The sequence below is a fragment of the Amphiura filiformis genome, chromosome 5 (assembly GCF_039555335.1).
Source record: "Amphiura filiformis chromosome 5, Afil_fr2py, whole genome shotgun sequence".
NCBI classification, from domain to species: domain Eukaryota; kingdom Metazoa; phylum Echinodermata; class Ophiuroidea; order Amphilepidida; family Amphiuridae; genus Amphiura; species Amphiura filiformis.
The window spans coordinates 7,616,374-7,627,804 of NC_092632.1; the positions used below are offsets into that span (position 1 = coordinate 7,616,374).

An 11,431-nucleotide genomic window follows, 5' to 3' on the forward strand; every position below is an offset into this window, starting at 1 on the left:
TGACAAGGGACCTAAAGACAAAGAAAACATGTAACTTGCATTCTTTCAAAGATGATTTCAAAAATGAACTTACAGGAGAGGAGGCAGACTCACCATGTAGGCCTGTCACTCATAGGAGGGCAAATTAGTGTGCATCTAGATTGATTCACTATGAGCAGAGCAAATTTCTATTTCAGAGTCTGATGATGCAACAAGCTCTACTTGTGAAGATCTTTACCTAAAACAGGCAAGGCACTCTAATTTGGTTCCAATGAGTGATAACACAGTATGGCAGAATTTCCATAGCACTGCATACATGACATAACGGTGAGAGTCCACCTTCTCCAATTCAAGTTCTCCGTTTAACATACCTTGTAACTTTTTGAGGACAGCTACTTCCATCTTGAGCACCTGCTTGGGTTGCAGGGCTGACTCTAACTTGATGGCTACCGACTCCTCCAGCACCTGGTCCAGTGCCTCGTAGATCTCCCCTGCACAAAACAAACAAAAGATAACAAGGCAGGTGAATTACAGCAGAAATTGTGAAGAGCACCAATGATGCAGTAATCCAAATAGAATGACAAAACATTGCATTAACCCTAACACCAGTAAAAACCACAAAATACCACGATGAAAAATTCATAACATGCATGCATCCCAGGGTCTGCGATGACGCAATCACCCGAAGTGTGATATGCTCACGGAATTGATGGCCGGGCAGCAATAACCCGAGCAGCTACCGTCCGCGATCGCTCATTGCATGCGAGGGGTCAAAGGTTCAATCCAAAAGGTGCCAAGTCAAAATTCTTCTTCTTCTTGAAAAATTCGGATCTTCTCTGACTTCCGATACCAAAAAGCATGGGTCAGTGTTAGGGTTAATAGTTGCTGCTCATGAAGGCCCCAGACTTAAGACCTATTGTTAATGTAAATTGGGCAAATTCTGTCTACCCACTTGTTTGTCTGTCTGTCTTATACACATACACACCCACCCCACCCCATACACCCTCGACTCCTGTGCCCTCTTTCACAATCCAGCTTGAGTGCCTCACATTTACATTTTCTCAAGTTTTGATCTCTCAGCTTCTTGCCATTTTTAAATTAATGTTGGTCTCTCATGCTCTTCATTTCAAATTGGAAAATAAAATTGTGCAGCTAATAAAGCAGGTGAATTGACAATAACAGGCAGGCAGATGATTTGCATTTATTTAACAATAATTGTTGACTATTCAGTATTCAGTTCAACATTGTATCTAGGACAGCTAATATTGAAACATTGACTGTTGTCTATGTCTGTTGTCTGTTATAACCATTAAATAAAATGTACTGACATGTATTTGTCAAGTGACATTTTCCATGAACTTGTTCCATCTCTACAGTGATCAAATGGAGTGGGGACGGCAATCAGGAATCTAAATAACAGTGAACTCATGAGTTTTCTTCAGGGAGAGGATAGCACAAGTTTCTTAGAATTTCATTTAGTCCATTACAGCTCTATTCAACAACATTTCCTGCAGATTCGTTTTGCAACATGGACAACTTGAAAGGTATCTTTCAAGGTATTCAAATGTTACAGTCTAAGTTTTGTACTTGAAGAACTGCTGAAACAATTTTGCTGTAATACATGTGCAAGTTCTGGAACCACATTACTAGTTGACTGAGATTGGGAATGTGGTATTGGATCAATAGTAAGAGTCATTGTAAACGACCTTTTATTAAACATCATAAGGTATATGATGATATTTCTGGAAATCAATAGGAAATGCATGTTTTAAACATATTAATTGAGTAGGGCAAAGTACACTGATTAAGATGCCTTTTGTTTAAAGCAAATCGGACATTCGGTTTTCATAATATATTAATTACTATGTTCTTTATCTTATTGTTTTTATCAATAATCAATGTAGTTAACGAGCTAAAGTGACTGAATGTTTCAATAAATTCAGGGTACTTTTTATTTTGCATGTTTTTGCTTTCAAACTTGGTCAAGGTGTGTCTAATATGTTCTAATTTATTATATTGTCTAGCCACCCTCTGCATATTTCAATGCTAGTTAATTATATATTGATTATATAATATATTAGAACATATTATAAACACTTTGACCAAGTTTGAAAGCAAAAATATGCAAAATAAAAAGTACAATGAGCATTTAAAGGGACCATTGAAAGAAAATATGATTTGGTATCAAAATAAAGCCCATAAAATATCTAAAACAATTGAAGAACTAACTATTTTAGAAATAAAAATACAATGAAAACAACATACTCGATTTACCCCCTTCCGATGCTACATCGCGCGTCCATTTATCAAAAGTAGAAATTGGGCGCTTTCTGATGACGCCATTGTGGTTACGCTGCTTTTGTGTTGCGCTGACATTTTGCCGGATAATTTGACAACAGCGATCGCGATCTAAATATCAGATGCAATAATCATGGTAATACAACCACTTATAATTATTTAAAGGTCAAGTAAAAACAAAATTCCAGTTGATTGTCCACATGTTATCAAAAAGAGGAAGTGGGGGGCCTTTTTATTTATCACATTCTCGAGCGCCGTGGCTCAAATAATCATGGTACAAAGTGAACATTGGAGTCGGCAAATCCCGGTACGTCTCTGTCTCACGCCAAGCAATTCCAAAAAGTTGACAGCCCTGTGATTAAAACAAAGACTCTAAATTGAAATGCTTATTAGACAGAAGCAAATCTAAACTATTGACAATATTATTAACTTTTGAAACATTTAAAAAAGAAGTTTTCCTTATAATAAAGAAAATAGCATTAAACATTTCAGACTCCCTCAATTGCAATGCCATGCGAAAAGGAAGCGGCGGGGATCAATTGGGTTTTTTTTTATCATCATCAAGCATATGCAGCTTCCTTCAACATGACCATGATTCCAATGACTTTATGTAGGCCCTACATGGCATATATAAAACCATAAAACTAATTATGAGTATGTCTATGATATAGTGACGATGTTGAGGGGAATATCGCCAAGATTTGTCACAACACATAAATTGCAGATGATGTGCCGGTGCGAGCACCTCCCATGGGTATTATTATTATAGGCCTATGTATTTTTTCCGTAGGACCTACCTTAAAAAATATTCAAGAGATGATTATTTTTTCCAAAACCTGACAATTGGTATAAAAAAGCTTTTTCTTCCATTTAAAGTTAACTTTCAAAAGTGCTTATTTTCATACCCCAAACAATGCAAAGTAGGCCTAGGCCCTTTTATTTTGCAAATTTATTCCCTATAGGCCAACCATGTGTTATACGGAGACTTGCCAATATTATTTGAGCCGCTGGCACCACTGGGGCAGTAGCTGAACGGCAGATGAAGAAGTTGGTTCAGAAGAACATGACATGCAAGCTGTTCTTGAAATAAATTACGAGGAAATATTATAGGCCTACACTTATTTTAATCCATGGATGGTTAGGACCGGGGTAGGCCTATGCTGTGCGAAATTGATGTCAGAAAAAAAAAAAAAAATTCTGTATTTTACAAGATTTACCCAATCAACATAACTTTGTAACTGTAGGCCTACCTTTGATAAAACGCCGGACACTTTGCACTTTCAAGTATCAGTGGGAGTTGATATTGATTAGGCCTATAAGCATTTCCATAACGTAAACTAAAGGCTGACAGTAAATATTGTTCATATGATTGTTTGGAGTGGCCTTTATATGTTCCTCTCGTGGTTCTTTATCTTCAAATTTGTTTCTCATTTTTCATAGGCTTTTAAAATAAATAAAAATAAATTTCGCTTTTATATAATAACGCCTTTTCCCAGATCTCGGAGGGTTCAAAGCGCTGTAATTTCGCTGCCATGGTACTTATCACAATCAGATCGCATCATCTAGGCTGGATGCTGCCGAACCTGTCGCAAATCTAGCCGCATTTGGATTGTAACATCCACCAATTATCTTTTCAGCTCCCCAAAAGGAGGAAACTGGAGATCCCAAGAAAACCTGCGGATTGAGATAAACCAAGTTCACATGAGTCTTATGGCCATGAGCCAGGGGCTTGAAGTTGAACCCGGACCTCAGTAGTGGTGCAAGGTGAGGAAACAACACGCTAACTCGCTCTCTCCCGAGCCTGACTTAAAAGTTGTTTTGAACCTGGTCCCATAAGTGTGTCTCTACACGGAGTGACCGCTAGAAACAAGCAACACACTTTAATCACTGCAATTCAGCTTCCAAACTTCGAGTCAGGATCGGCTTGCGTTTTAGGACTGGCGGTTTAAGGCCGTATGTTTTGGTTCTTGTCCCTCCCTCCTCAATTTCTGGGATTTGTCAGATTTTTGTTTTTGTAGATTTTTCAATTATTTTAGACTTTGGAATGATTTATGAATTTTTCATTAGAGAACAAGGACCACTTCCAAGTCTTTTTGTGGTAGGGCCTACTCTAGGGGGTTTATCCCGCAGAATCTCACATTTGAAAAAAAAGTGCGTCATCGCTTCTCGAGCACTGTTGGAAAAGACCGAAACTGCAGACAATGCTGATTTTAGACTAAAAAAACACCTCCCTCCCTCATCAATTCATGAAAATCCTCTGGATGAGAACCAAAATATTAATTTTATACGGCCTAACCTAGGCCGCATCCCGGAGGTAGACTAATTAGGCCTAAAGAAATTAAGTCGCATGTCATGGGCTAACCCAAACATCATTGCCTTCTCTTTCCCATCCTCACCAGATATTTCAGAAGAAATATAAGTAAAGAGTTGCTATATCAGAATGCCTCAGTCAAAACAAATGATAGGCCTACTCTCTTGCAAACGCCGAGCAGCTAGCACTGACAGCTTTGACTTTGTCAATATGAAGGCCTAGGCCTAACTTACTTATGTTTCCCTGTTGTTGGCCAATTTTGTAGGCCTAGCTAGAATGTATATAGACCTATAAACCTATCATAGAAGTCATTGTAGCTTTGTAATTTATATTTAATATAATATCCTTTTTAATATACTTGTTAGGCCTAAAAGGCACATAAAAGTTCATTGCTGTAAACACGCTCATGCGTTGGTTTAGGACCAAGTCTGGACTATGCAGTGTTGCCATGCAGCGGAAGGATAACCACTTTGACGTCACAGGGGTTGCCACGTGTCTCTGCACATATGAATTGGGCGGAGCGACGCGACATTGGGCGCTTTGTCTTTATTTGCTGATTTGGGGGTAAAATAAAGGAAAATTATGCTTATCATTTTAGAAATGGATTCTATATGTTATTAGCTTTATTTTGATACCAAATATGTTTTTCTTTCAATGGTCCTTTAAGCATGGAGGTATATAAATAAATGGAGGATGATCCAGCCAAGCCTCTTTTGTACTACGTTGGTTATGACCAATTATTGTTGAATAGGCAATTTCAGGTTTATATTGATTATGCTAAGCTGATTACATTGTGAAGTCTGTTTCACTGGCCATTGATTTCAATGGGGTAAAATGAAGTTTATACTTATTGGAAATTAAGTGCTCATGTTTCATAAAAGTTTGATATCAAAATCTCATTTTAAGCCAAAAATTGAGTGCTTAAATTGCATCAAGAAATCAGTCTTTTTGAAAAAAGAAACACCTTATCTGTTGTCATCTTGTGACTCTCTACATTTTGGTCATGAAAAATTGAATTAGGCCTATGACTTTTTTTTTTCCAAAAGTTATGACCCCCCCGTATATTTGGAACCCTCCTCCAAAGAAAATGATAGCCTCCTAATAATATTAATAATCATTTAGGCCTAAATACTGCTAATTATTTATTATACAATGAGAAGTTTAATGATGATGATTTAGGCGGCCTATACGATTTCATGACAATACAGAATTAAAAGTTTAAAAACAATAACACTGACATATCCGCTATGGCACTCAATCAATTTGACCCAAGCTTCAACCAAAATCACGATTATCATACACTAAACTATGAGAAACTGTTTAAACAAAGTATCTAGGGCCTATACATTCCATATATCAATTTCTCTCTAGAAAAGATTGTCTGATCATCACTTTTGCTTGAATTCAAGTACTTCCGGTAAATTTTTCTCGCTCAGAACTCAAATGGCCCAAATTGGCCCAACATAATTGTTTCACAATCGGAAGGTAAAAACGTTTTGCTTTCATTTGCACTATATTTGAACTCCCTCAGACCCCCTTAAAAGCTTGATATATGAACATGAAAACTAAGTATATTTGTCAAGTTACGGCACAACTAGTGTAGAAAACAGTTTCATAACTTGAGAACAGAACATCCGAATTTCTTCGGTTTTCGCATCGATCATACATTGAAACTATAAGCTATCAAAACTGGTGACTTTGAACTAGCTGATTGATTAGCTGACGTCATTATACAGTCTCTTTTACAAGGCTTCCGGTACGGGTCATTGTAGGGTCAATTCCTATGAGGACATTTTGGGAGTGATAATCAATGAACCATGGTAGAGGCTCATAACCATCGTGGATATCAATAGCTTGGCTGAAGTGGCTGGTCAATTCAAGTTTGGTGACTCATTGAATAGAGGTAACGGGATAATCTCCACTTAGGAGATTAGAATTCTGGCGATCATTCTCCATTTATTTATATACCTCCATGCTTTAAGCATGAATTTTTAGCAAAACATTGGCAAAAATTACTTATTGATGAGTCTTTTCAGTCATTTGAGCTCATCAACTATACATCAATTATTGTTAAAAACATTTAAAATATAAAGAAAATATAAAACCATATGTCCAATTTGCTTCAAACAAAAGGCATATTGGTGCACTTTGGGATACTCAATTAATCTGTTTAAAGCATGCTCAGATCATTTCCTAATTCCAGAAATATCCTCATATCCCATTTTAAATGCACCAAAAACTAACTAATATTTATATTGAATCACATTAAGACCATTTTTTTCTGATTACATGCACTTCAAATGACATACCATCACAATTTATTACTCATTAATCAAAATCACAACATTTGCATGCAAACATTACTATGTATTCAATGACATTAACTTTTCAAAGAAATAGTGATGAACTCTTTGAAAATGCTTTAATCTTCAGTGAGAAACCATAGTCATGGTGCAATATGACACGACATGTCATGGCACCCAGTCCATTGGTCCAATGTAAACATTGTGGGATGGAGCCGGGTTTCGCACGTGGATATGAAGGCACGATAGATGAGCTGAGACATTTACATAGCTTGAGGTCAATCAGCCACACTCCACTCAGGTTGTCCACTGAGTGGGATGCACACCAATGGGAGGCGGTGTGTCACAATTGATACACACATTTCTTGTGCACTTGTATCACTCCCAAAATAACCATTACGTACGGACACAAACTACTAAGTAATGTACGGACAAAAATAAGTATTTAAAATGGAAGAATTTTAACCCTGTAACAATATCTTATATAACACACAGGGTGCACTGGATAGAGCATAATTATGCAAACATTGGAATTATGCAGTTTTGAGAATGGAAACTGCTATAGCAAAAGAGGTTAAAATTGTATTCTCAGCACATAATATGTGGAACTCTAATGCATCTTGCAAGCAAATTCTTGCCACTTGAGCACAAAATGTGGTCTTACTAATTCAAGCAATGCTCAGCTATTAATTAGGAACCATGAACTCAAACTACCCTTATAAATGCACTATCTTGTCAATATATTGTAGCAAGTTGAAAGGTTTGACAAGCAGATTTTTCTCAAGCACATCATATGACAGTAAGCACCACTAATTCCCCCTTCCATCATGGCTGTGTGACATTCAATATTTAGCAATCATTTCTTCCTGTTCTATAGATTAATAATAGAATAAAATAGATACAAAGGGTGAAAACTCTTGTGAATTGTGACGATGGATACGGAAAACAAACTTTTATCTTGTTAGACCGTACTTGTTTTATTCTGGTCCATCAAAACATCTTGTAAATATTTATGCAAAATTATTTCTGATGGTTGAATCCATATGGCTGTGAATACTGAATTTTATGCGTAATCTGATGATTTTGAGCAATATAAGTTGGATGTCTTGCAAATGAATTTTACCGATAAAACAGGTTTAGATGTTTTCTATTGTTTAACAGACACCATGAGAAACTGCACTATATTTATAGAAACTAGATTAATTTTATATGCATTTTCAGTCATTAATAATTAGGCAAATTTAATTTGTTTTCATAATTAAAATCACCAATCAGGAACTACATGTGGTATCATACATATTAAATATAAACCTCCCCTAACCCTTCACCCAAAAATGTAAAATCCTATAAAATGCAGACATAGCCCCCAAACTTGATTTTGCAATGCGTCTCCATACTTCTGTCTGTCCTCTAATTGAAGAGCTCAATCTACTTGCACACCGGGCTTGCACACCTCCCTTTCAATTAATGTGAAAACCTTAGTCCATCTATCTGGATGATTGAATTTGATCAAGGCGTACATGTTTGCAATCAGGAGCACAATTCTACTATTCCATTTGACGGAAAGGAACAATTTGCTGGCGGGAAATTTTGTCAAGCAAGCATCAACTGTGTCTCTGTGTGCATTATGGGTTATGGGGAAACTAGGCCATAGTATGCTTCCAGTCTGACCCCGGATCGATCGGTTTTTGTAATATACAGCGGGCCAAATCATTAATGCTATGTTGTGTAATACACAGTCAGACAGTGTGTAATTAACATAATGAATCTTCCAAGTGGGATGAGATGAAGTGATGTGAGTTGTTTGTTGAGCAGTATCTATTTTTTACTTTCTCATTTTAAAAATATTCTTTTCTATTACATTATGTTTAAATAAAACACAATCAAAATTAGAGTTACCATTCTGGAACCAGGAATAAGTATGTATATACTTCTTATATACTTTACATACATAATGTTATGTATTATGTATGTAAAGTGGCAAACTTTGAAGGTACTTAAAATGCCCAATATCCAAAAAAATGATCAAAGCGTAACATGGAATACAGAAAAAATATATATAAAACAAAATACAAAAACAATATCAATGTAATTTATGTGATTTCAAAAGTTTCTTGAAAATAAGAGTAGAGGTTGTATCTCTGACATGATACAGCATCATGTTCCATAGGCCTTTTCTCCAATACATATGCCTATTGCATATCAATGTTAGAAATACGGTGGGCCCTTGGACCAAAAGCCTGTTGTACATGTAGGCCCATACATGCTATCCTGTGGGTGCATGGGCCCATGGCTTGTGATATTTTGTTACCAAAGTCATTAACCCTAACAGGACCAAGTACTACAAAAATACTACTTGATATATAAGCTTGTTTAGCGTGCATCCCACGTGGTGTGATGACGTAATCGCCTCAAGTGATATAGGCACGGTTTCGCTGGCCAGTGAATCCCAAGACATGTGGCAAGGTGTCACGACCCAGTGCTTGGCATGCGAGGGGTCTCGGTTCAATCCCACCCAGAGCAAACAACTCTCTTTCTTTTCTTTTCTCTTCATTCCTTCCTTCTTTTCCCTTCCCCAAGGAAAAAGCCTGGTGGGGGTTAGGGTTAAGACAAGACTAAATGGCTATTTCAACCATCCTTCCCTGCTATGTGGTATTACCTGTTGTTAATTTGTGAGTCTCAAGTCTTAGAAAGTGTCACCCAATGTAGACCAGTGTAACATTGAAACCTTCAAACCATTTAATATGTATAACATGTAGAGAACAATTCTTGTTACAAAGTATGACAATATCTCGCTAAAACTCTGCATTTTACAAAATTGAATACAATTGATAACATGCATGCCAGTAGGCTTGATTGACACTGTTACTTTAAAGTTCAATCATTGTCATGTTGTGAGTGCTAGCAAGCCTAGCATAATGCCAGCATAATTAGCATTCCCGAACAGTCCTAAAGAATATTTAAGCGTTCATAATTTTACTTTCTTTATATCATACAAACCAAACCACAAAATGGAAAATCTGTAAAGAAAGTTATGTAAGTCAACAAAAGAAATGATTTATGTTCAAAATATGAGTAAAAAAAGCAATTTCTAATCATGAAAAGGGAAGAAATTAAACACATGACAATCAATATTTTTCAGCAACTGGGTCAGTGAACTTCTATACTCCGCAAATGTTGCCAATCATGTGTGGGTTCTATAATACATACTTGATTTACCTTGGGCAAAATAAACCGTCACATTCAATGCTAGCCTTCCATATGCTATGCATCATATTATTTTAGGCAGTTGACGGCCCGCTAATGACAATCCTTGCTGATAAACTCACACAAACAAATTACATTTGCTCAAGATTTCTCAGCGATTTTAAGACCAAATCTTGTGCGAGTTGAGATGGTTTGGGTGAGCCAGTATTGCTTTCTAAGTACATGCATGATTGTATGTGCGAGCCTAGAAGAGGAATTTTGAGTATGCTAGTGTATGCATAAGAATTAGATATATATACACCCACGCAGAGATGAAAAAGATGCAAAAAAGGTCAGACCTTATACTGAATTACAATTGAATGAATCGTAGCTTTCAATAGCATGATTTATTTTTTTGCGTGACACTGCTGATGTACCATTAGCTATGCAGCGATTGTGCGTGTGAGTAACGCGAAAAGTTTAATTTAACCAAGCCAACACACTCATGATTGGTTAGCATTGTATCCAAGGTCGCATACCGCGTAGAAGTTTGAAATACGCGATATCGATCGCTTCGGTTGGATTTATACAGCAGTTAAAAGCTATGCATTCATTCAATTGGAATTCTTACTATGCGAAACTCTTTCAGTCTTGAATGTCGCATTGCTGTTCAGACAATAGCATGCATCAAGATGAGCCACCCATACATGTAAGCAAACATTCAGTATAAAAATTTAAAAAAGGAAGGTTTTATTTCAAATCCCAATCGCGAATCGCAGGTCAAATTGTTAGACGGTACATTAAACACACCCTAAACAGACACAATGCATCTTGCAGGCAGCAGCTAATCAGCGCCTAATATTGCAACATTGAAACAAACAACTATACAAACATCCTATCCAACCCAACCCCATCCCCCAGTAGGCAATGAGGATAAAGTGCCTTGCCCAAGGACACAGCACGTTGGCGCGGGCGGGGCTCGCACTCGCAACCTATGGATTATGAGTCGGGCGCCTTATCCACTCGGCCACACATGCTCCCCAGCATGTCACAGTACATGGAATATTAATTCATATCCATGAGAAAATCTTTTTTTAATTACACCTGGTATCCGGCCTGGTATTAGGATATTCTTCTTCTGCCTTTCTAGAAATTTGAAGAACTATTTGTTCCGTAGGGGCCTTAAAGGATCCATGATACCAGATTGTGTATCATTGTTTCAGCAGTTTGGATTCTAGAAGCAAAAAATGTGTACCTTAGAAAAGTACATGAATTAACCTAACTTATTGGAGGATTTTGGTGTTAAAGGGGATGGCAAGAAAGAAGGAAGGAAGGAAGAAAGACAGAAGATGAA

The 11,431-nt window shown here is 37.0% G+C and overlaps 1 pseudogene; it reads right to left on the reverse strand.

The window, feature by feature from the left end:
- LOC140151763 (uncharacterized) overlaps positions 1-11,431 on the reverse strand; it is a 58,983-nt pseudogene that overhangs the window by 22,628 nt on the left and 24,924 nt on the right.